This window comes from Pogoniulus pusillus, chromosome 29 (genome assembly GCF_015220805.1).
Source record: "Pogoniulus pusillus isolate bPogPus1 chromosome 29, bPogPus1.pri, whole genome shotgun sequence".
Lineage (NCBI taxonomy): Eukaryota > Metazoa > Chordata > Aves > Piciformes > Lybiidae > Pogoniulus > Pogoniulus pusillus.
Genome location: NC_087292.1, coordinates 4067488 through 4089504, shown reverse-complemented (window position 1 = coordinate 4089504; position 22017 = coordinate 4067488). Strand labels below are relative to the sequence as shown.

At 48.2% G+C, this 22017-nt stretch overlaps 1 protein-coding gene across 11 annotated transcripts in view; it reads right to left on the bottom strand.

Annotated features, from left to right (window-relative positions):
• PTPRT (protein tyrosine phosphatase receptor type T) overlaps positions 1-22017 on the bottom strand; it is a 767160-nt gene that overhangs the window by 659057 nt on the left and 86086 nt on the right. For 9 of the 11 annotated variants that reach the window (XM_064167557.1, XM_064167559.1, XM_064167555.1 and 6 more), the window contains exons 1-2: positions 9857-9944; positions 9679-9776 (exon numbers count right to left, since the gene is read on the bottom strand). The gene's annotated coding sequence lies outside the window, so the exon portion shown is untranslated. Of the gene's footprint in view, positions 1-9678; positions 9777-9856; positions 9945-22017 lie in introns of those variants that run through there. The other 2 variants (XM_064167548.1, XM_064167549.1) reach the window with 1 other exon arrangement.

Here is a 22017-nt window from a genome sequence, read left to right as displayed (position 1 = left end):
TGCTCTCCATGCAGGAACCTTGAACATGCTTTTTGTCTTCTGCTGCTGCGAATCACTGCAGCTGAGCCACACCAAGCTGCTTTCTGCCAGCAATCCTCTGTGAGTTCTCATTACTAACACCCCAGACTGGCCTGTCCTGCAGCACACATTTTCATGAGCTACAAGCTGCTGCTCTTTAAATAAACTCTCCTACACACACAGCTACAGGTCCACCTTCCTCCTCACCTGCCACCAAACCCAAAGTGAGCTCCAGCGCAGCCTGCCTGTGGCAGGTACTACTCTTAAGATCCTTTACTGGGCTGTACTTTCATCTCTGATTCCTGTAGTTGCTGAGCTTCTCAGGTGGCCAGCACCAGAACAAGAGGACACAGCCTCAGGCTATGCCAGGGGAAATTTAGGCTGGAGGTGAGGAGAAAGTTCTTCCCTGAGAGAGTCATTGGACACTGGAATGGGCTGCCTGGGGAGGTGGTGGAGTCGCCGTCCCTGGGGCTGTTCAAGGCAGGACTGGACGTGGCACTTGGTGCCATGGTCTGGCCTTGAGCTCTGTGGTAAAGGGTTGGACTTGATGATCTGTGAGGTCTCTTCCAACCCTGATGATACTGGGATACTGTGATACTTTTATTGCCAGATGTGCTGAAGGAAAACCAGATGATTTCTGTCTGTCATTATTTCCTTCTCAAGAAAGCTGAGTGAACCTACTGCCTGCTCCTGCTCACTGTTCCACCTTGGGTATATTAAGCTGATGATTTTCCCATGGCTGTACTTCGCTCAGTACCAGTGGCTTCACTCAGCTGTTTACTATTCTGTATGGCCTGTTTGAAAAAGATGATGTTCCCCTTTCCTCTCTTTGTGGGTGCCATGGACAGAGGCGTTGAGTTTGCTGATGACACCAAGCTGTGTGGTGCAGCAGACAGGCTGGAGGGAAGGGATCCATCCAGAGGGACCTGGACAGGCTGCAGAGGTGTGCACAAGCCAACCTCATGAGGTTCAACAAGACTAAGTGCAGTGTCCTGCAGCTGGGTTGAGGCCATCCCAAGCACAAATCCAGGCTAGGCAGTGAGTGGCTGGAGAGCAGCCCTGAGGAGAGGGACCTGGGGGTGCTGCTGGACCAGAAGCTCAGCATGAGCCAGGAGTGTGCACTTGCAGCCCAGAAAGCCAACCAGATCCTGGGCTGCATCAGGAACAGTATGTCCAGCAGGATCAGGGAGGTGATTCTCCTCCTCTACTCCATTCTGGTGAGACCCCACCTGGAGTACTGCATCCAGCTCTGGAGCCCCTATTACAGAAAAGATGTGGATGTGCTGGAGTGTGTCCAGAGAAGGGCCTCAAGGATGCTGAGAGGGCTGCAGCAGTTCTGCTGTGAGCACAGACTGAAAGAGTTGGGGCTGTGCAGGCTGGAGAAAAGGAGACTCCCAGGTGACCTTCTTGTGGCCTTCCAGCATCTGAAGGGGGCCTACAAAAAAGCTGAGGAGGGACTTTTCAGGCTATGAAGGAGTGACAGGACTGGGGAGAATAAAGCAAAGCTGGAGATGGGTAGGTTCAGGCTGGACGTGAGGAAGAAGTTGTTCACCATGAGAGTGGTGAAACCCTAGAATGGGTTGCCCAGGGAGGTGGTTGAGGCCCCATGCCTGGAGGTGTTTAAGGCCAGCCTGGATGAGGTTGTGGGTGTCTTTGCTCATGTCAGAGGGGCTGGAAATAAATGATCCTTGTGGTCCTTTCCAACCCTGACTGATTCTATGATTCTCTTCTCTACCCTTTCCAGACCATATGGCATCAACTACCCTGCCTACCCTTCAGAGTTTGTCCATGCAATCTTATTACTCCCATCAGAATCAGGACTTGGTCTTCAAAATCCTGCTTGGAATTAGCTGCTTTATTGGGTACCTCCAGGTGGAAGGAGTGCCAGTGAGCAACCAAAGGAAGGGGCAGCAGGGCTGGGTAACCTGGTTAGCAGAGCAGGCAAAGCTGCTCATAGTGCTGCAAAGATGAAAAGAGCCACTTCAAGCATTGCATCACCTCAGAAGCAGGCAACAAAAGTAGCAGTAAGAGAGCTCATCAGACTAAGCTGAGCATGAATCAAGCACATTCACCAACCCCTGGTCACAACATTAATTCATTAGTAAAAGGGAGATTAAATGGTGATGTTTTCTTTTCATGGCAACAGAAACAAGGGGGGGAAAAAAAGAGCTTCCAACTCTTTTGCTTTGGTACAGATCTCTGATAAAAGGCATCTCCTCATCTCCTGTCTGCTTTCAAGTGATGCTGAAAGCTACTTTGCCTGTTGTGAATCAGCTTTGAAAAAAACTGACTACAGTTTTAACCACAGCATCACAAAGTCAAATAAATGATCAAAACAATGTTCAAACAATGAATGGGAGTTTCCTTGGGTAGCCAGTGGAGTATTGTGGGGTCTCTCTTACACTCAAGTTCAGAATAGACCTCAAAATTTACTCCCCAAAAAAATAAATCATTGAACCACAGCTCATTTAAATGTAGTAGTTCTGGGAATTGTTTCAGCTTTGATTACCAGGAAGACAGAAACATGGAGGGAGTTGTCAGGATAGCAGCTTAAGGGCATTCAGTCTACAGAAACAAGAGAGAGATCTCTAAGAAGCCTTGCCATTATCCCTAAGAAAATATATTTCAACCTCCCTGGAGTCTTATTCTTCATCCTCACATCTGTCTCAGAAGGCCAAGCTTAGGAAGCAGTGCCAGTGATCAATGAGGTTTCCCCTATGCAACTCCTCCTCCTTCCTGAGCACTTGTACAAACCTAACACAGAAGAGAAGCTGCTTGCCCTTCCCTCCCCAGCCTTCCCCTGGTTTGGAGCCACATAAAAGAGAGAAGAAAAAGAAACAACTGCTGAAAGATATGAAGAAGTAAAGCCTCTGTTCTCACCCTGAGCTGTTGGGCCACCTTATTCCTGGCAAGAGCACACCACTATTCCCTTTGATAATCATTTACAAGACAATCCAGTCGTGGCTACAGAAAGATCTTGAAAGAACAAACAATATACAAAGCCCAGAAGAAGAGAAACAAGAGAAACCTTGTTTTAACTCTTCCATCTATTTTTAAGTTCCAGCTGCTCACTGTGTAGTGTTTGCCTTTCTGTTGCATTTCTTGTTCTTCCAGGTTTCCAAACCAGGCAGCAAGCACATCTCTGCAGGTGTGCAATGTCTCCCATGCACCATTCCCCAGCTGGTTTTCTGTCTTGGCTGGGGAGGTGCTGTCTTTTTATATGGAGGTGGGAGACCAAGTCTGGGAGCACCTGACCCCACTTACAGCTACTAAAGAGGGACTGAAAGGGAAGACAGAGTGGGGCAGCACATCTTACAACAGAGCAGCACTAGAGCTCTAGCCTGAGTTTGGAAGTCTTTTTGCATGAGTAGGTCTAAAATGACTTCAGTTCTATAGCATCAAACCCTTCTCCAGCAGCATTCAGAAGTCACAGTATCACAGTATCACCAAGGTTGGAAGAGACCTCACAGATCATCAAGTCCAACCCTTAACCACAGCGCCCAAGGCTAGGCCATGGCACCAAGTGCCACATTCAACCTTGCCTTGAACTGCCCCAGGGACGACGACTCCACTTTCAAGAAGTGCCAGGAGCTTAGCAGGCTGCACAGAAGAGGACTGGGTACAGTGACTGTCCCCTGTGATCATGTCCCCCAGCTGATGAGAAGGAGGATGGGCTCCCAGTACAAATGTGACCTGGAAGACACATACACAGGATACAAGGAGGATATTGCAAACTGAGCTGAGACATCAAACTCATTTCCCATCCAACAGCTACCAGATGAAGCCTTCCACTCCTTCATTAAACTTGGAGAAGCTTAGCTTGATAACCCAAAGATACATTGGACTGACATGAGGAAGACAACACTGTTTGAAAAGACAAAGCTACCAGCCTGGCCAAGTTGCTGGTGTTTAGCTCTTCTATTAAATTTGATAACTCATTGAAACCTATGGTACTAGCAGGGATCACTCAAAGTCTTCCAGAAAAACAGACACTGGAAACTTTAAAGTGCCTTGTTGGCAAGCAGGCAGATGAGATGTTGGGGCCTGGATCAGGAGCAGTGTGGGCAGCAGGACAAGGGAGGTTATTCTACCCCTGGACTCAGCACTGGTCAGGCCACACCTTGAGTACTGTGTCCACTTGTGGGCTCCTCAATTCAAGAGAGATTTGAAGCACTGGAAGGTGTCCAGAGAAGGGCAGCAAGGCTGGTGAGGGGCCTGGAGCACAAATCCTATGAGGAGAGGCTGAGCGAGCTGGGGGTGTGCAGCCTGGAGAAGAAGAGGCTCAGGGCAGAGCTCGTTGCTGTCTAAAACTACCTGCAGGGAGGCTGTAGCCAGGTGGGGTTGAGCTCTGCTGCCAGGCAACCAGCAACAGAAGAAGGGGACACAGTCTCAAGTTGTGCCAGGGCAGGTCTAGGCTGGATGTTAGGAGGAAGTTGCTGTCAGAGAGAGTGATTGGCATTGGAATGGGCTGCCCAGGGAGGTGGTGCAGTCACCGTCCCTGGAAGTTTTGAAGCAAAGCCTGGCTGAGGCACTTAGTGCCATGGTCTGGTTGATTGGCCAGGGCTGGGTGCTAGGTTGGACTGGATGAGCTTGGAGGCCACTTCCAACCTCGGTGATTCTGTGATCTCATGGTACATGAGAAAAGGGGATTCCAGTACCTGAAGGGATCCTGCAGGAAGACTGCAGAGGGACTTTTCATAAGGGTGTCTAGGGACAGGGCAAGAGGAATGGTTTTAAACTGAGAGTAGGTTTAGAATGGATGTTAGGAAGAAGTTCTTCGGTACGAGGGGTAGAGACTCTGGAATAGGCTGCTCAGGGAGGCTGTGGATGCCTCGTCCCTGAAGGTCATGCTGGATGAGGCCCTGAGCAGCTGAGCCTAGATGAGGAATGTCCCTGCCCATGGCAGGGAGGTTGGAGTAGATGATCTCCAAGGTCCCTTTCAACCTGTGCCATTCTCTGATTCGTTGCTCTCAGAGCTACAAGGCTTGTGCAGGAGCCTTACACCTCCACTGGAAGTTGCCCTTTCAGCAATTCCCAGTGTAACAGAAGTGGCCTGCAGGTAATTATCTCTGACTTCACACAACTTGACAGCTAGACAGGTTTGTCAAAATGATTTTTTTTCCCTCCTGTGGTTGATTATCTTGTTGTGAAGATTTTTATGAGAGGAAGATTAAGTCACTGCCCTGATGTGTGCATTTCATTAAGCTTCTAATCCTTAAAGAGCCCCTAATGCAACTAGCCATTGAAAAGCATTAAATCATCATTCAGTCATATTGACTACAATAATCTCCTCATTATTCCAGAATGGAGCTGAGCACAGGAGCTGTGCTGTAAATTACACCTCAACATTCTTTTAGGCTGATGAACAAAACTAAAAAGGAGGCAACTTGTGTTACTTTTGGTGGTATGGATATGGGAAGATGATAGATGGACCTCTGCAACTCACTGAGAGCAGACACAGTGCTAAGGCCATGTTTGTATTCATAAATTGAAAGGGATCTGGAAGATCATCTAGCACCAACCCCCTTGCTATGGAGAGGGACACCTTCCACTAGCCCAGGTTGTTCAAGGCCTTACCCAACCTGCCCTTGAACACATCCAGGGAGGGGGCATCTACAACTTCTCTGGGCAAGCTGCTCATTAAGTCACCTGCACCCAGTGAGGGATGTTTCTTTTGCAGCTGTGGAACCACTGACTCCACAGTATCAAGAGGAGGAATAAAATGAGCAAATGAATTTTGAGTGCTCTATCATTAGTGTTAGTATTAGCTCTGTTATTAGTATTAGTCTATTATCTGCTTGTGAAAAGAACCAAAATCATGGAAAGCATCTATGAGGTGATTCTGCCCCTTTACTCTGCTCTCCTCAGACCCCACCTGCAGTCCTGGGTGCAGCTCTAGAGACCCCAACACATGAAGGACATGGAACTGTTGGAAAGAGTCCAGAGGAAGCCACTAAGATGCTCAGAGGGCTGCAGCAGTTCTGCTATGAGGACAGGCTACAAGAGTTGGAACTCTGCAGTGTGGAGGAGAGAAAGCTTGGAGGAGACCTTGGAGTGGCCTTCCAGTATCTGAAGGGGGCTACAGGAAGGCAGGGGAGAGACTATTGACAAGGTCTTGTAATCAGAGGATGAGGAGTTTAAACTGGCAGAGGGGAGATTTAAACTGGATGTTCTTTCCAGTGAGGGTGGTGAGACACTGGCACAAGCTGCCCAGGGAGGTTGTGGAGCACAGAAGCACCCAATGTGATCAAAGATCACATTGGGTGCTTCTGTGCTCCACAACCTCCCTTGAGGTGTTCAGACCAGGTTGGATGAGGCCTTGAGTGACCTGTTCTAGTGGCAGGTGTCCTACCTATGGCAGGGGGTTGAACTGGATGAGCTTTGAGGTCCCTTCCAACCTAAACCATTCTATGATCTGATTGGAAGAGACTCTCAAAGGTCATTTTGTCTAACTCCCCTATAGTGAGCAGGGACATCTCCAAAATGCCCTATAAATATGTCAAGTCCACACTAAAAAAGACCAGAGGTGTCTAGTACACAGCTCAGAAAACAACTTCCATTACTTAGGAGGTTTTTCTATTTGCCCTGATTCTGCTACCATAAGGATATCTGGAAGGTGCTCATTAATTTCTAAGTGCTGGAGCTTACTGCTCACCACATCCCCATCAGGTAGGCACAGAGGAGATCTGCTCCCACCAGCAAGCCCCAGGACAGAAACACCTTTTTTAGCCCTTGCATGCCTGGTGATGAACTTGCAGAAGGCTTCTCCTGCCAGTGTGCTGCACTCCCATACACTTGCTGAAGGCTCAAGAGCAGGTAGCAGCTATCACAGCTAATGCAGAGAGTAATCCAGTACAGTGAGCTGTGATTGATACAGCTTCATATTCAGTGTTAAATTTACAATACCCTATGTGATTGTAGCCATAAATCTTTCAAGAAGAGCTTGCCTTCTAAAGCATAGTTTTGAGTATGATGTTTGCAATTTAACCACCCAATAGACCAATAATAACTCACTGTCACCAGTTCTAAAGCCTGTTGAATAACTTACATGCTCATTACTAGAAACACCATCAGAAAGGAAAGCAAACAAACAGGAGCAGGATGAAATCCCTCAACTCAGAACATCACTTCACAAGATAACCTCTGTGATTTGGGGGTTTCTGGTTTGCCTTTTTTTGGGGGGGGGAGGGAGGGTATTGTTTGTGTATTTTAATGTTTGGTTTTGCTGTGTGTGTTTTAATGTTTGGTTTTGCTAACTCCATTTTATGATGACAAACAAGATGCAGATTCACCTTTCCAACTAGAGAGAGTAGATAGGACTCAGGCTGAGCCACAGCTTTCAGGTAGAACCCTCTGAGAATACCCTGAAGTTTAAACCCCACTTTTTCTTTGAGCAGGCACTAAATGGATGCAGTTTCTACAACAGAGAAAACAGCAGAACCAGGTGGGGTTTGTAAAGGCAGCCTGCTCCCAACTACTGTAGCCACCTGGTCTTTATACCACCTTTACAGCACAAGGTCTTCCAGGTCGAACTTGAATTCATTTCAACAGATTTCAGTGTTGCTACCAACTCTACACATCTCTTTGCAAGCCTTTTTTGAGCCCAAACTCAGCAGGCTTTTCAGCTAGCTGTGTTCCTTTGACCAGGTCCCCCAGTCTGGAGCCCTCTCCACTCACCTCCTTGTGCACAGGGTGAACTCCCTCCCTCCAGAGCAGCTTTTCTCTTCATCAAAGAGTTCATACAACAACACCACCCCCCCACACCCAACACAGCACCACCACCAATCCCCCAGTACAAAACAAGCAGTAAAAGAAACACTATCACAGCAGGCTTCAAACAAGTGAACTTCCACAGTAGTTAGCAGGATTTGTTAATGGTGTTGGACAGGGAGGGATTTGACGTCAAGAATGGGAACTCTGTGATGATCAAAAGCATCTTAAAGTATATTTTTATCTGTACTGGTTCTCTATACTTCAGACCCTGCTGGACTTTGCTGCAGGCTAGATTTCCTCTTTAATTAGCCAAGCCCACCTGGAATAAGTTAGACCTACACTTAATTTCCTTCCAGCATTCCTCCTTTTTGCTAAGAACCAATTCACCTAAGAGCCAGTACCTCTGGGTACCAGCCCACAAGCCCACATCAGAGGCAGGGCAGGCCTTACAGGATCAGAAATCAGGGAACTTCAAGGCAAACTTGCTGAGACCTCTCCCTTACTGCAGGCCACCACAAAAGACTAAAGCAGCTTTTGAGCCAAAAGAGATTTTGGCAGAGCATAAGTTAGACTAATTAATTTTTCTACAACAGCAAAAGCACAAAACAGCAAAGACAAAACCTGGAAATTAAGAAGTCTTCAATCTTTCACCACCAGCCTACCCTACCCATAGAGGCAAGTCCTAGATCAGAGTTCTCTCAGTTGCAGCCTAGAAAGATATCTCAACTTGAAAACCTCTCAGCTGAATATCTCACCAGGCTGTTCTCCATCACCAGGCTGTTCCCCACTGATGGATTCATTGGTACATAAAGAGAGAAGAGATTACTCCTCTCTTCCACACTTCTACCTCACCCACAGCTGCTCTGTTCTTACACAGACAGGTCATCTAAGAGACTTTCCTTCTGTCTTCCACACTTCTACCTCACCCACACCTCTCTGTTCTTACACAGACAGGTCATCTAAGAGACTTTCCTTCTGTCTTCCACACTTCTACCTCACCCACACCTCTCTGTTCTTACACAGACAGGTCATCTAAGAGACTTTCCTTCTGTCTTCCACACTTCTACCTCACCCACAGCCTCTCTGTTTTTACACAGACAGGTCAGCCTGGAGACTTTCCTTCTGTCTTCCACACTTCTACCTCACCCACAGCCTCTCTGTTTTTACACACTCAGGTCATCTAAGAGACTTTCCTTCCATCTTCCACACTTCTACCTCACCCACACCTCTCTGTTCTTACACAGACAGGTCATCTAAGAGACTTTCCTTCTGTCTTCCACACCTTTAGCTCACCCACACCTCTCTGTTCTTACACAGACAGGTCAGCCTGGAGACTTTCCTTCTGTCTTCCACACCTTTAGCTCACCCACACCTCTCTGCTCTTACACAGACAGGTCATCCAAGAGACTTTCCTTCTGTCTTCCACACCTTTAGCTCACCCACACCTCTCTGTTCTTACACAGACAGGTCATCCAAGAGACTTTCCTTCTGTCTTCCACACCTTTAGCTCACCCACACCTCTCTGTTCTTACACAGACAGGTCATCCAAGAGACTTTCCTTCTGTCTTCCACACCTTTAGCTCACCCACACCTCTCTGTTCTTACACAGACAGGTCATCCAAGAGACTTTCCTTCTGTCTTCCACACCTTTAGCTCACCCACAGCTTCTCTGTTCTTACACAGACAGGTCATCTAAGAGACTTTCCTTCTGTCTTCCACACCTTTAGCTCACCCACACCTCTCTGCTCTTACACACTCAGGTCATCCAAGAGACTTTCCTTCTGTCTTCCACACTTCTACCTCACCCACACCTCTCTGCTCTTACACAGACAGATCATCCAAGAGACTTTCCCTCTGTCTTCCACACCTTTAGCTCACCCACACCTCTCTGTTCTTATGCAGACAGGTCATCCAGGAGACAGCAAGAGAGAGATGTCTTTTCCTCACCTCCTTGCTCTGGAGCCTGACAAGCCAGGTTTCTTCCAATCCTCAGGTACCTCCCAGGTCAGCTTCCTGGCACATTTTCTTGGCTGTACTTCTTCTGACTGGAATAGACAAACACATTATCATTTTAAAAAGCAAGTCCCCACGTTGGGCTGTCTACATTTATTTTGTGATGTCTTGCCTCTTTGGAGGCTCCTGCAGTGCCTACAAGCTCAGGATCACTCCTCATTGCCAACACCTGGGAACCTCCAGGGTAGGGGGGGCTTTGTTCAGGCAGAGTGAGCACAGGTGCTCCCAGCAGCTGGCCCAGATTTGCTCCTTTCCCCCTCCAAACTGCAGCACCTACCTGCAAACTGAAGCAACTTTCCCCGGTGAGAGAAAGTTGGTATTAATAGGTAGCTAAAAGGCTATTTGCTGTGCTTCATTTAGCTTGCAAAGAGCTCCTCTATCAAATGTGAGTGATTAAAATCTGGTGTGGTGTGTGATTTATTCTCATGGTGTGAGCCACAAAAGGAGCACACAAATGCCAGCCGACACACTGTGGCACTCGAGTCATTGATTCTGCAGCGCTCTGCTTTTATGAAGGCAACTTTCCATATCCCAAAGATATATTAAAAGAGAAGGTCACTCCAAATATCCAACATCCCCCTCAAAAGCCTTTCTCAGCTAGTCTGAGGTGGGTTTGCTGAGCACTACTTCAGCATTGTTTTCTAGTTTGCCCAGCAGACACTTCCTTCTTTGTCTCAGTATCAAGTGGATGCAACCAGGCAGTGACTGAAGTGTGTTGCTCTGTTTTGAACAGTGCTGTCTGCTCTGTATGTTAGCTGAGTGCAGGCATCACAGACAAAGTGGTCTAGGTTGGAAAACACCTTTAAGATAGAATCATAGAATGGCTTAGGTTGGAAGGGACCTCAAAGCTCAGCCAGTTTCAACCCCCCACCACAGGCAGGGACACGTGCCACTAGAACAGGTCACTAAAGGTCCCATCAGCCTGGTCTTGAACATCTCCAGGGAGGTTGTGGAGCACAGAAGCACCCAATGTGATCAAAGATCACATTGGGTGCTTCTGTGCTCCACAACCTCCCTGGGCAACCTGTGCCAGTGTCTCACCACCCTCACTGCAAAGAACTCTTTCCTAGTTTTGATCTCTCCTCTGCCAGTTTAAACCCATTCCTGCTCCTCCTGTCATTACCAGACCTTGTCAATAGTCCCTCCCCAGCCTTCCTATAGCCTCCTTCAGATACTGAAAGGCTACTACAAGGTCTCCTCCAAGCCTTCTCCTCTCCAGGCTGCAGAGCCCCAACTCTCTCAGCCTGTGCTCACAGCAGAGCTGCTGCAGCCCTCTCAGTATCTTTGTAGTCTCCTCTGGACTGACTCAAACACTTCCATGTCCTTCTTGTGCTGGGGGCTCCAGAATGGCACCCAGGACTGCAGGTGGGGTGTGAGGAGAGCAGAGCCAAGGGGCAGAATCCCCTCCCTTGCCCTGCTGCCCACACTGCTCTTGCTGCAGCCCAGCACAGGGTTGTGTCTGGGCTGCACTCACACTGCAGGCTCCTGTTGAGTCTTTCATCACCCCAGATCCTCAGGGCTGCTCTCAGCCATTCCCCACCCAACCTGGAGCTGTGCTTGGGAATGCACTGACCCAGGTGCAGGACCTTACACTTGGCCTTGTCAAATGTCATGAGGTTGGCCTGGGCACACTTCTGCAGCTTTTCCAGGTCCCTCTGGATGGATCCCTGCCCTCTGGATGGCATCCCTTCCCTCTAGATCATTGAGTCCAACCACAAACCCAGCCCTGCCACGTCACCACTAAACTGCATTCCTCAGCACCACATCTACACTGTGTCACAGTATCACCAAGGTTGGAAGAGACCTCATAGATCATCGAGTCCAACCCTTTAGCACAGAGCTCAAGGCCAGACCATGGCACCAAGTGCCACGTCCAGTCCTGCCTTGAACAGCTCCAGGGACGGCGACTCCACCACCTCCCCGGGCAGCCCATTCCAGTGTCCAATGACTCTCTCAGGGAAGAACTTTCTCCTCACCTCCAGCCTAAATCTCCCCTGGTGCAGCCTGAGGCTGTCCTCTTGTTCTGGTGCTGGCCACCTGAGAGAAGAGAGCAACCTCCTCCTGGCCACAACCACCCCTCAGGTAGTTGTAGACAGCAATAAGGTCTCCCCTGAGCCTCCTCTTCTCCAGGCTAACCAATCCCAGCTCCCTCAGCCTCTCCTCATAGGCCTGTGCTCAAGCCCTCTCCTCAGCCTCGTCGCTGCACCACATCAATCTCTGAGGGACTCCTCCACTTCCCTGAGCTGCCTGTCTCTGGCTTTGACAAGCTGTTCAGGGAAGAAATTGTTCCTAACCCTCCCCTGGTGCAACCTGAGGCCATTTCCTCTTGTGCTGTCACTTGCTGTGTGGAATAAGAGACCAACTCCCACGTGGCTCCTTTGTGGGAGTTGTGGAGAGCAATGAGGTCTCCCCTCAGCCTTCTTTTCTCCACCCCAGCTCCCTCTGCCTCTCCACAGCCTCTCCACACTTGACTTGTGTTCAAGACCCTTGACTGGCCTCATTGCCCTTTTCTGGACACACTCCAGCACCTCAGTGCCCTCCTTGTAGTGAGAAGAGCTTTTCTCATTTAGCACAAGTTCAATATGCTTTTTACTGCTTTGCAGAAGAAAATCCAGTTTCATAAAAGTTCAAGTTTAATATCAGCTGCAGGCCTTCAGGAGCTATTAGCTGATAATTCTCTAAGCTTCTGCTGTAGACTCCCTCACCAGCAGGTCTGAAATTATCAAATTACAGCAGTGATGGAAAACCTTCACTGCAGCAATGAATTTGTCTCCCAGTGGGGTTGGACACGGTTGCTTACCTCCACTGTTCCCCTGTGTAGGAGAGATCCTATCATAGAATTGAGGAGCCTGAGTCTCTTTTTTTTCTGCTACTGCAGAACCACCAACCTCAGGAGACCAACAATTCTTAGGAACTCTGCAAACTTTTATGATCAGGTTACCTGCCTGGTGCATGTGGGGCAGGCTGTGGATGTAGCCTACTTGGACTTCAGCAAAGCCTTTGACACTGTCTGCCACAAGAAGCTCCTAGTCAAGCTGGCAGCTCATGGTTTGGACAGATTCACTCTGTGCTGGATCAAGAACTGGCTGGATGGCAGAGCCCAGAGAGTGGTGGTGAATGGTGCCACATCCAGTTGGCAGCTGTCACCAGTGGTGTTCCCCAAGGATCAGTGCTGGGCACAGTCCTGTTCAATATCTTTATTGATGATCTGGACGAGGGGATTGAGTCCAGTATCAGTAAGTTTGCAGACAACACCAAGCTAGGAGCAGGTGTTGATCTGTTGGAAGGTAGGAAAGCCCTGCAGAGGGACCTGGACAGGCTGGATGGGTGGGCAGAGGCCAATGGGATGAGATTTAACAAGGTCAAGTGCAGGGTTCTGCACTTTGGCCACAACAACCCCAAGCAGCACTACAGGCTGGGGACTGAGTGGCTGGAAAGCAGCCAGGAGGAAAGGGACCTGGGGGTACTGGTAGATAGTAGCTGAAGATGAGCCAGAAGTGTGCCCAGGTGGCCAAGAGAGCCAATGGCATCCTGGCCTGCATCAAGAGCAGTGTGGCCAGCAGGACAAGGGAGGTTCTTCTTCCCCTGTACTCAGCACTGGTCAGGCCACACCTTGAGTGCTGTGTCCAGTTCTGGGCCCCTCAATTCAAGAAGGATGTTGAGGTGCTGGAAGGTGTCCAGAGAAGGGCAACAAAGCTGGTGAGGGGCCTGGAGTACAAACCCTATGAGGAGAGGTTGAGGGAGCTGGGCCTGTTTAGCCTGGAGAAGAGGAGGCTCAGGGGTGATCTTATTGCTGTCTACAACTACCTGAAGGGACATTGTAGCCAGGTGGGGGGTGGCCTCTTCTCCCAGGCAACCAGCAATAGAACAAGGGGACACAGTCTCAAGTTGTGCCAGGGTAGGTCTAGGCTGGATGTTAGGAAGAAGTTCTTCCCAGAGAGAGTGATTGGCATTGGAATGGGCTGCCCAGGGAGGTGGTGGAGGCACCGTCCCTGGGGGTCTTCAAGAAAAGCCTGGCTGAGGCACTTAGTGCCATGGTCTGGTTGACTGGTTAGGGCTGGGTGCTAGGTTGGACTGGATGATCTTGGAGGTCTCTTCCAACCTGGTTGATTCTATGATTCTATGATTTTAGCATCTCTTAGCAAAACCCCCAGCAAAAGACCTGAGGGCAAACATTCTTGTTGTGTAGGGCTTTGGTTTCTGAGCTCTTGCCTGTTGCTAACTAGGAGCTTGCTGTGCCATTCTCTGCCCATGCACTGGAGCCTTCTGAACTGAAGAATGAAAGAGCAGATCTCTCTGCTCCAAACTCGGCTGGGTTCATCATGGCAGCCTTGCCCATGCCACTAGAGCAGGAGCTGACAAAGGTGCTGCTGCCAGAACATTACAGAACTAGAAGTATTCCACAAAGATCACAGCATGGGAGGGACTGTAAGGGATCTCTGAAGGTCATCCTTGCCCATGCCAGTAGAGCAGGAGCTGGAAAGGTGCTGCTGCTGCCAGAGCATTACAGAACAAGAAGTATTTCACAAAGATCACAGCATGGGAGGGTCTATAAAGGATCTCTGAAGGTCATCCTTGCCCATGCCAGTAGAGCAGGAGCTGGCAAAGGTGCTGCTGCCAGGACACTGGAGAACTAGAAGGATTCCACAAAGATCACAGAAGGCCAGGCTGGCTGAGGCTGTGGGCAGCCTGATCTAGGGTAGGGTGTCCCTGCCCATGGCAGGGGGGTTGGAACTGGCTGCCCCTTGTGGTCCCTTCCAACCCTGACTGATTCTATGATTCTAATTCATGTATGCTGGAGAGTTTCCTGTAGACCATGTCTAGGGTTTTTTTGGCTTCACCCAGGCATGATTTTTGTAGCTTCAGACTCTTTTTAGAGCAGGGTGAGGCACAGCCTTGATCTGAGCTGTCACATTGGTCCCTTGTTTTACTGCCCAGGACTGAAAATTAGGTAAGATTCTTTATCAAGATATTTATATGAAGACAAATTCTTGAAAAACCCCAAACACTTACAATAAAAAACCCATAGAATCAGTCAGGGTTGGAAGGGACCACAAGGAGCAGCCAGTTCCAACCCCCCTGCCATGCCCAGGGACACCCTACCCTAGAGCAGGCTGCACACAGCCTCAGCCAGCCTGGCCTCAAACACCTCCAGCCATGGGGCCTCAACCACCTCCCTGGGCAACCCATTCCAGCCTCTCACCACTCTCCTGCTCAACAACTTCCTCCTCACCTCCATCCTCACACTCTCCATCTCCAGCTTTGCTCCATTCCCCCAGTCCTGCCACTACCTGAGAGCCTCAAAAGTCCCTCCCCAGCTTTCTTGCAGCCCCCTTCAGATCCTGGAAGGCCACAAGAAGGTCGCTTGGGAGCCTCCTCTTCTCCAGACTGAACAGCCCCAACTCTTTCAGTCTGTGCTCACAGCAGAGCTGCTGCAGCCCTCTGAGCATCCTCGTGGAGGGAGGGGAATTAGTAGAACCTCTTTATTGGCCCAAAAGAGCACATACAGACACTCATTAAATTTGTGCAGCTTTATCAAAACAAAGGGTGAGCATCAGTGAGAAGTGGGTAAATTGTGTGGGATGGAATTAATTCCAATACTTTTCAGTCTAAAAAGCTTAAATTAAATGTTAGCCCACATTTTCCAGCTTCAGGATTTTTCCAGGCTGAAATAATGAAGCATCAAGACTGTGTTCAAAGAGAGAGAGAGAGAGAGAGAGAGAGGAGCAAAAGCCTAAGTTAAGCAAAAGAAGCAGGCAGTTACTGGGTCTATTCATCCTCCCAAATGTTAAAAATAAGGTTTTCCCCTTTTTAATTTTGAGATGCAATCCTTAAGAGGCTCTCAAGAGTGTAAATCAGATTTCCAATATTATTTCTGCAGGCATTCAGAAGAACTCTCTTGGCTCTTGCAGAGCATTTATTAACCCTGGCTCAGCTGCCCTCTTTGCTGCTTCCAGGAGCGTGTGGCCAGCTGGGTCACAGGCATGGTTTGGCCAGTGGGGGACGTAGGGGAGATTTGGAAGCCAAGCATGTACTAAGTGAGGTCTGAGCTTTGGGAAGCAGTGCTGAAACTGGAAGGTGTAGTTTTGAACTGTGTGATTAGAAAACAACCCTTCTTTTGTGCTGCAAGAAGAGTTTGGCCAAGCAGGTCAAGAATCATAGAATCAGTCAGGGTTGGAAGGAACCACAAGGATCATCTAGTTCCAACCCCCCTGCCATGGACAGGGACACCTCACACTAGGTCAGGCTGGCCACAGCCTCATCCAGCCTGGCCTGAAACACCACCAGGGATGAGGCTCCCACTGTCTCCCTGGGCAACCCATTCCAAGGTCTCATCACCCTCATGCTGAAGAACTTCTTCCTAACATCCAGTCTGAATCTACCCATTTCCAGCTTTGTTCCATTCCCCCCAGTCCTATCACTACCTGACACCCTAAAAAGTCCCTCCCCAGCTTTCTTGTAGTTCCCCTTCAGATGCTCAAAAGCCACAATAAGGTCACCTCAGAGCCTGCTCCTCTCCAAAGTGAACAGCCCAACTCCCTCAGTCTCTCCTCACAGCAGAGTAGCTCCAGCACTCTGCTCATCCTTGTGGTCCTTCTCTGGACACCCTCCAGCACCTCCATAGCCCTCTAGTAATAGTTGCTCCAAAAGTGGATGCAGTTCTTCCCCTCTACTCTACCCTTGTGAGACCACATCTGGAGAAGTGGGTCCAGTTATGGGCTTCCTAGTTCAAGAAGGATAAGTAAGTTCTGGAGGCAGTGCAGTGTAAAGCCATGAAGATGTCTGGGGGACTGGAATACATCTGAGGAGGAAAGGCTGAGAGACCTGCTTTAGCTTGGGGAAAAGCAGACTGAGAGGGAATCTCCTCAATGCTTACACACATTTAAGGGGCAAATGGAGGCAGACTCAGTGATGTCCAGGGAGAAGACAAGGGACAATGGACAGAAGCTGGAACATGGGAGATACCACATAGACATCAGGAAAAGGTTCTTCACTTTGAGGGTGCCAGAGCCCTGGAGCAGGCTGCCAAGAGAGGTTGTGGAGTCTTCTTCTCTGGAATCATTCCAAACCCACAGGGACATACCCTTGAGTGATTTACTCTAGATGACCCTGCTCTAGCAGAGGAGGTTAGAGCAGCTGATCTTCAGAGGTACCATCCAACTCCCACCCCACAGTTGCCTCAGTAAATACATTTATTGAGGCTGAGATTCTGTAACTCTGACTAATTGCAAAAGCTAAGAGCAGTTCATCAAGACATGCTCTAAAGCTACTCTCCAGCCTGATCCCGTCTGACACTGGGACTGCTGGGACAGGCAGAGATAAATATCTTGACCCAAGAGAGCTGGCAGCACTGCACCATGTGCCAGAACTGCAGCACAGCACTTTCCCTCTCTGCAGATCCATTTTCTTCTCCCTGTGGACACCCACAAAAAGTTCTCTGTGAAGTGTGTGCTGCTTTGCAGTGATGGTTCAGCAAATTTGGGGTTAAGGTGACTGCTCCCTTGTTGCTATTTCTACACATTTTCCTCTGCTTCCTGAGTAGATTTTGCTCACTGCTGCAACAACATAGCTGCCCTGAAATAAAAAACCCTCACTAAGCTTTGTACTGAGCAAGAGATTCCTGAAATCCTGCATTTCCACATGGAGCAGACTGGCTGGAGAAAGTGCTGCAAGGCTCTGAGATGCACTTACTAATAAAAGGACCTCCTGTGCAGAAGCATCGATGAATACATATTTATTGTGGCTGAGAGCCCTGGGGATGAAGAAGAGCTTGAAGAAGAGCACCCTGAGAGAGGATCTTCTCAATGCTCAGCAAGAGCTAAAGGCTGGGGGGCAACAGGATGAGGCCAGACTCCTTCAGTGGCACCCAGTGAGAGGATGAGGCATAAGGGGCATAAACTGGGACACAGAAAGTGCCATCTCAACACGAGGAGAAGCTTCTTTGTTGTGAGGATGCCAGGGCCCTGGAGCAGGCTGTCCAGAGAGATTGTGGAGTCTCCTTCTCTGGAGGCATTCCAAACCCACCTGGTCATTGTGATCCTGGGCAACCTGCTGTGAGTGACCCTGCTTTAGCAGGAGAATCATAGAATGAATCAATCATAGAATGAATCAATCATAGAATCAAGCAGGTTGGAAGAGACCTCCAAGATCATCCAGTCCAACCTAGCACCCAGCCCTATCCAATCAACTAGACCATGGCACTAAGTGCCTCATCCAGGCTTTTCCTGAACACCTCCAGGAATGGACTAGTCCAGAATTGGTCCAGAGGTCCCTTCCAACCTCCACAACGTTGGGATTATGGAAGATGTTTATGATACAGTTCCAGAGGTCCCTTCCAACCTCCACCATGCTGGGATTATGGGATATGATCACAATACAGGTGCTTTGTTTGGGCTGTTTCTAGGGAGAAGGGAGATTTCTGGGGTTGAATGCATGAGAGGCTGTGAAAAAGCAAGCAAACAGTGAATCCTGTTTCTCTTCTAGCAACACTCTCCTTTGGGTGCCTTTTTAGCACGAGTGGCTCACAGTCTCAAGCTGTGCCGGGGTAGGTCTAGGCTGGATGTTAGGAAGAAGTTCTTCACAGAGAGAGTGATTGGCATTGGAATGGGCTGCCCAGGGAGGTGGTGGAGGCACCGTCCCTGGAGGTCTTCAAGAAAAGCCTGGATGAGGCACTTAGTGCCATGGTCTGGTTGACTGGATAGGGCTGGGGGATAGGTTGGACTGGATGATCTTGGAGGTCTCTTCCAACCTGGTTGATTCTATGATTCTGTGGTTACAGAGATGGGCAGTTTAACAAGCCCTCAAGCAAGGTGGGCTCCCCAGACCTGCCACCCCTGCACCACTATTGCAGTGGCATAGCATAGCCAGTGGAAGACTGAGTGAATTAAGGCTGTTTGAGCCCAGTAATGAGTGCATTTACCAGTTTGCAAGTCGAGACATAGCTCTGTAGCAGAGATAATTCACACTGATGTGTACACGCTGAGACCCCAGCAGGGGCTCCAGCAGCCCAGCATCCCCACGCTGCTGGATCACTGCTCAGCACATTTCACCACATCAGCTGGAGGCACTGAGCTGCTCCTCCATCAGATCAGTCCAACCATATGATAGCCAGATTTATCTTTGATGTGGAATGGCTCCTCATTCCACATAGAACCTGCCAATAGGAGGTTAACTCCTTAAAAGAGCTGGATAAAAAGACCCAGTCCTGGAGGCAGGTGTTGGGAGCAAAATGCTCTGTCTGCTCTTTCCACAGCTGCTCTTTGAAGAGCCACCAGAGATGGTGTGTTGTTGTTCTATGCACCTTCACTTGAGGTAAAACAATCTGGAGGGAAAAAAGGCTTTGGGGAGACTGGAGGCCTTCCAGTAACTGAAAGGGACCTACAAGAAAGCCAGGAAGGGACTTTTTACAAGGGATTGCAATGATAGGATGAGAGGAAATGGCTTTGAGCTAGAAGAGGTAGATTTAGACTGGATATTAGAAATAAATTCTTGACAGTGAGAGTGGTGAGACACTGGAACAGACTTCCCAGGGAGGTTGTGGAAGCCTCCTCCCTGGAGATGTTCAAGCCTGGGACACAATAAGACTCTGAGCAGTCTGGTCTAGTGGAAGGTGCCCCTGCTTATGATAGCTGGGCTTGGAACTAGATGATCTTTAAGGCTTCTTCCAACTAAAACCATTCTATGATTCTATGAATCCTTCAAAGTATGAAAAGAGTCAAAAAATCTTCCTGAGCAAGTGAAAGACATAAGCTTGATGTGGAAGAGGCTGCTGTCTACAATTAACTGAAGAGAGGCTGTAGCCAGGTGGGGTTGGGCTCTTCTGCCAGGCAAGCAGCAACAGAACAAGGAGACACAGTCTCAAGTTGTGCCAGGGGAGGTCTAGGCTGGATGTTAGGAGGAATTTGTTGGCAAAGAGAGTGATTTGCATTGGAATGGGCTGCCCAGGGAGGTGGTGGATTCGCCATGCCTGGAGGTGTTGAAGCAAAGCCTGGATGAGGCACTTAGTGCCATGGTCTGGTTGACTGGACAGGGCTGAGTGATAGGTTGGATTGGATGAGCTTGGAGGTCTCTTCCAACCTGGTTAATTCTATGATTTCTGAGTCTAAGTTCAGGAAGATGGTTCCTGAGTCTAAATTCAAACCACGCTCCTTGCTTTGTGCTTCTGTCCCTACTCTAGACCAGCACTCTACCGATATGATTCTCCATAGAGGTATAGAAACAAGCCCCTGCAGCACAAATGTGTGGGGTAAGTGTATATGAGTATATAGACCAACGCTCTGTGTGATGTAAATGTACATGAGTATATAGACCAACACTCTACCTGTATGACTTTCCATAGACACATAGAAACAAGCCCCTGCAGCACAAAGGTGTGGGATAAATGTATATGAGTATATAGACCAACACTCTACCTGTATGACTTTCCATAGACACATAGAAACAAGCCCCTGCAGCACAAAGGTGTGGGATAAATGTATATGAGTATATAGACCAACACTCCATGTGATGTAAATGTATATGAGTATATAGACCAACACTCTACCTGTATGACTCTCCATAGACACATAGAAATGAGCCCCTGCAGCACCAACATGTGGGGTATATGTATATGAGTATATAGACCAACACTCCATGTGATGTAAATGTATATGAGTATATAGACCAACACTCTACCTGTATGACTCTCCATAGACACATAGAAATGAGCCCCTGCAGCACCAACATGTGGGGTATATGTATATGAGTATATAGACCAACACTCTACCTGTATGACTTTCCATAGACACATAGAAACAAGGCTCTGCAGCACAAATGTGTGGGATAAGTGTACATGAGTATATAGACCAACACTCTACCTGTATGACTTTGCATAGACACACAGAAACAAGCCCCTGCAGCACAAAGGTGTGGGGTAAATGTATACGAGTATATAGACCAACACTCTGTATGATGTAAATGTACATGAGTATATAGACCAACACTCTACCTGTATGACTCTCCATAGACATATAGAAACAAGCCCCTGCAGCACAAAGGTGTGGGGTAAATGTATATGAGTATATAGACCAACACTCTACCTGTATGACTCTCCATAGACATATAGAAACAAGCCCCTGCAGCACAAAGGTGTGGGGTAAATGTATATGAGTATATAGACCAACACTCTACCTGTATGACTCTCCATAGACATATAGAAACAAGCCCCTGCAGCACGAACGTGTGCAGTATATGTATATGAGTATATAGACCAACACTCTACCTGTATGACTCTCCATAGACATATAGAAACAAGCCCCTGCAGCACAAATGTGTGCAGTATATGTATATGAGTATATAGACCAACACTCTGTGTGATGTAAATATATATGAGTATATAGACCAACACTCTACCTGTATGACTTTCCATAGACACATAGAAACAAGACCCTGCAGCACAAAGGTGTGGGATAAATGTATATGAGTATATAGACCAACACTCCATGTGATGTAAATGTATATGAGTATATAGACCAACACTCTACCTGTATGACTCTCCATAGACACATAGAAATGAGCCCCTGCAGCACCAACATGTGGGGTATATGTATATGAGTATATAGACCAACACTCTACCTGTATGACTTTCCATAGACACATAGAAACAAGACTCTGCAGCACAAATGTGTGGGATAAGTGTACATGAGTATATAGACCAACACTCTACCTGTATGACTTTGCATAGACACACAGAAACAAGCCCCTGCAGCACAAAGGTGTGGGGTAAATGTATACGAGTATATAGACCAATGCTCTGTATGATGTAAATGTACATGAGTATATAGACCAACACTCTACTTGTATGACTCTCCATAGACATATAGAAACAAGCCCCTGCAGCACAAACGGGTAGGGTAAATGTATATGAGTATATAGACCAACACTCTACCTGTATGACTCTCCATAGACATATAGAAACAAGCCCCTGCAGCACAAATGTGTGCAGTATATGTATATGAGTATATAGACCAACACTCTGTGTGATGTAAATATATATGAGTATATAGACCAACACTCTACCTGTATGACTTTCCATAGACACATAGAAACAAGCCCCTACAGCACAAATGTGTGGGGTAAATGTATATGAGTATATAGACCAACACTCCATGTGATGTAAATGTATATGAGTATATAGACCAACACTCTACCTGTTTGACTCTCCATAGACACATAGAAACAAGCCCCTGCAGCACAAAGGTGTGGGGTAAATGTCTCTAAGTATATAGATGTGAC